This window comes from Morone saxatilis, unplaced genomic scaffold (assembly GCF_004916995.1).
Source record: "Morone saxatilis isolate NCDOM2014 unplaced genomic scaffold, NCSU_SB_2.0 Contig379, whole genome shotgun sequence".
Classification (NCBI taxonomy): Eukaryota; Metazoa; Chordata; class Actinopteri; family Moronidae; genus Morone; species Morone saxatilis.
The window spans coordinates 1-4,308 of NW_023339961.1; the positions used below are offsets into that span (position 1 = coordinate 1).

Below are 4,308 nucleotides of genomic sequence, written 5' to 3' on the forward strand. Positions count from 1 at the left end.
CAACGGCTTGCAGCTGGCACCCCGGGCCACACCAAACCCCCCCCTTACCTTTAAATTCTCAGCCTGCTCACTCCTCTGCTTCACTTGCTCCTCACAGCTCGAGCACACTACATGGAAGAATAGAGACAGAGAACACTTACTTTACAACACTTTCACACCTACAGAACAAGCTAACCTGAAGAAGGTCTAAATTCTAGACCGAAACGTCGTTCAAAGCTTGTTCATATTTCCAACTTTTATTACAACAATATAATTTTTTTTCAATTTTATTTTTTACAACTTTTCTTTTACTCACCCACGGCCTAATATGCGTGGTGAGAACAGGGAAGAGGACTGGACGGTGGTTTCTTACCGGCGTGACCGCTATAGACGGCCCCGGGGAGAAAGGCCCAGACCCCGCTCAGCCCAGTACCGCTCCCGCCAACGCTACCAGGCCACAGGGCAGCGTCCCAGCTACGCGTCTGTAGTTAGAGGACACGGACGCAGGGATGACTACCCACAACGCTACCGTTCCACGGAGCATGGCTATAAGCCACAATTTTTTGACAAACCGGGAGGCCGCAGGGCCCCGTACAACCAACCTGTTCAACAGCACAACAGCCACGAACAATACAGAGACACACGCAACACAACATGGAACACAGGGAGAAACACATGGAACACAGGGAGAAACACATGGAACACAGGGAGAAATACAGGAAACATAGGGAGAAACACATGGAACACAGCGGAAGAACACATAGGCACACACAGGGAGAAACACATCGGAAACAGGGAGAAACACAGGAAACACGGGAAGAATTACAGTTAACACAGGGAGAAACACAGACAACACAGGGAGGAATACAGGCAACACAGGGAAAAACACACACGGGGAAAAGAGGGAGAGAAACAGAAAGGTTAACAGACCACAATCAGAGGATCCTGATTTTGGCATTAAAGCCAAAATTATGAAAAAAATAATCACATTGGCCCACCACCTAAAAAATGTTTCCACCGATAAGCCCCCCCCTTCCATCCACAAATTGACAAATAACTTGGCCACCATAATCAAGCCGGCCAGCCCCAGCCAGGAGGCTTCACTTCTTATTCAGAGCAATGCAAAAAACTGGGAATATACAACAATTCTTATTCTCAGGGATCATTACGTTGACTCTATTGATAAGGAGTTTAATACCTTGTCTGCACTGCCCAAACTTGATTGGCTTGCCCCCTTTCAAGTTGCCTCCATCTGGGCCAAAAGACACCTGGGGAAGAGACTCCAGGCTGAGACCCTGGAGCAGGTTGAAGCCCTCATGGTGGCTCAGCTCGACCCTGACACGAAGGGAGAGGATGGGGGGAAGCCTGATGGCCCGCCACCACCCCCTCCCACACCTCCTCCACCTGTGTTCGAGAAACAAAAAACACAACACACAGTGTTAGCACAAACTCACACACATAGGGAGGAGAGGGACCTAACCGTGCCAGAAACACTGGTCCACCCCCCAGTAACACCAACTCACCCCCCCGAAAAAATCCAGACCCCCCAGGTGGATAACCCAGCCACCATGATGGACAAAATTGAGGACTGGAATCCTCTAGGAGAGGGGAACCTTATTGATATTACAGACCCCATAAGGCCTCAAGTGTCCCCTCCTCCTTCTCCTCCTCCTCCATCATCATCATCTGCCTCTTTGGACCTCCTTGGTCTTTTTCAGCAGCCAGCACCGAAACCTCAGAGGGTCCTGAGGCTAGGGCCTGTTGCACATTTACCTGCAAAAAAAGACGTAAAGGAAAACTCACCTGAAAATCCTCCCCCCGTGCCGACGGCTGCTCCCACGGTGACAGCTGCTCCTGCAAACCCATGTGTTAGCCACGGCGCAGACTTCATCACCTGCCTCTCATCGGACGATGACCTGGGGGATCCCCAGAAAGGCCCGAGTCGGGCCCCCCCCGCCCAATCCACCCCAGCCAAATTCAAGAGCCTTAGGAGAGCAACACAGAGCAGGCTCACGCTGCGACCCAGACCGGCTGCACGGCCCTTGGAGCAGGAGCCTAGCATCAGGAGGCCCACAAAACATATCAACACAACAAATAAATTACAGGACTGGGGACTTAGCATTGGCAAAGAGTGGGCTTTCATTGGAGACTCTAACTTGGCTAAAATGCCTCCATTTGAAAGCACCAACCTACAAATTGAGAGCTACCCAGGGGCCACATTAGCACATGCTAAGGCGCTTATTGACAAGGCCACCACCTCCACCAAAATTGAGAAATTGGTTCTCTCTTTTGGTATAAACAATAGAAACGCTGCATCTAAAACAATTCTGACACAGCAGCTTTTGGCCACAGTTGAGGCAGCTGAGGCTAAATTTCCTCAAGCAGCAGTTTGGGTGCCCTTAATTAATTATTCCCGTCACTTACCTCTCAAAGAGCAGTCCTGCCTGGTCCACCTCAACGCACACATCCAGAAAAACTGCCTGTTCATCCCCAGACTGCCCACAAAGTCCTTCGGAACTGGCAGAGACAACATACACTGGACAAAGGCCACCGCCAAACACATGTTTGACCATTGGACGGGGTATTTAAAATGCTCATCCCCATAAGCCTGTGCTCTCAGGAGGGGTCAAAAAATGTACGAGTGTTATCACAGACATTCAAATTAACCCAGGCCCAGTTCACACTCCTGGACAGGGGCCTCTCGTTTATCCCCACCAGGGGAAGTCAGAGCAACATCATTGAGCAGAGCAGATGGGATTTGCAGCAATATCACAGGAGAATTAAACTCCATGTGTATTTCCAAAACAAAAAAGATGTGACTTTCACCCCCTTTATCCACAAATCTGATTGGAGCCCCCCCCTCTCTACATTACCACCAGAAATCACTGACCTTATCCAAGCTGACATCGATTATTTTGAAAATAATTTCCAGCCACTCCCAATCAGGAACAATTTGAACCGGGATTGAAATTGAGGCCCTCAAGGATCTAAAAGAAAAACAAAAACATCATTATAAAACCAGCAGACAAAGGCAGTGCAGTGGTAGTTATGGACAGGGAACAATATCTATTTGAGGGAAACAGACAACTAACGGACAAAAAATATTACTGCTCCTTAAAGGAACCCATCTATCCAGAAAACAAAAAAACTAGTGCAACCAATTATTCAATCACTACTGGATAAAAAATTCATAAATAAAAAACAATACACTTACCTGCTGGGCAAACCGATCCCCCGGCCCAGACTGTTTTACCTGCTGCCCAAGATCCACAAAGAGCCCTCAAAATGGAGTGTCCCCTTCGAAATCCCACCTGGGAGGCCTATTGTCTCTGACTGTGACAGTGAGACCTATTACACGGCTCAATTTATTGATTATTATATCAATCCCCTTTCTAATCGGCATTTGGGTTATCTCAAGGATACTTACCATTTTGTGAATACAGTCAAAAAACTCCAGATCCCCCCCGATTCCATCCTCTTCACTATGGATGTTGACAGTTTATACACTAACATTGACATTGATGAAGGAATTCAGGCCATAAAAAACATTTTTTCTAAATTCCCAGACAAAAAAAGACCTGATAAAGAACTGCTACAACTCCTTGAAATTAACCTGAGGAGGAATGATTTTGAATTTGATAACAAATTTTATTTACAAATTAAAGGCACTGCCATGGGCAAAAAATTTGCACCGGCTTATGCCAACATTTTCATGGCCGAGTGGGAGTCCTCCGCCCTGGCAACCTGTAACAAAAAGCCATTACACTATTATAGATACCTGGATGACATTTGGGGTGTCTGGCCCCACTCTATGGAAGAATTTGACCAATTTGTACTTACCTTAAACAACCACAATCCGTCCATCACGCTGAAGTCCACCACCAGCACCACGTCCGGCAACTCCCCTGACACCACCACCTACAAAGGGATCAATTTCCAGCACACAAACAAATTAGACATTAAAGTTTTCTTCAAAGAAAGACACCCTTGCTCTGCTTTATAAGACGAGTCACCACCAAAACATACATACAGGGGGCCTACCTGAAATCACAATTACTCCGGTTACATCAAAAAATTATTGATCCAGGACACCTTAATAACCATAGATTCATAGCAGCCTTTAGGAAAAACAAAAACCTCCAGGACGCCCAGCTGAAAAATAAATGTGCTAAGTGTACTAAAATTTAGCATACTTTTGTGGTACTTGAAGCCACACTAATCATCATTATACTTCAAGTGTGTTCATGATTATTTAACTTGAAGCATGCTATTTTTGGAACAACTAATTTTTGTACCTAAATGTATTTTAATTGTAATTAAATTGTAGAA

General features: G+C 46.3%; 1 long non-coding RNA gene across 1 annotated transcript; it reads right to left on the reverse strand.

Annotated features, from left to right (window-relative positions):
- Positions 1–46: 46 nt before the first annotated feature.
- Positions 47–1,364, reverse strand: LOC118337727. Its single transcript, XR_004797185.1, has 3 exons — positions 1,178–1,364; positions 353–461; positions 47–107 (listed from the first exon to the last, which is right to left on the reverse strand). It is a non-coding gene; the product is annotated as an uncharacterized LOC118337727 (long non-coding RNA).
- Positions 1,365–4,308: the final 2,944 nt, after the last annotated feature.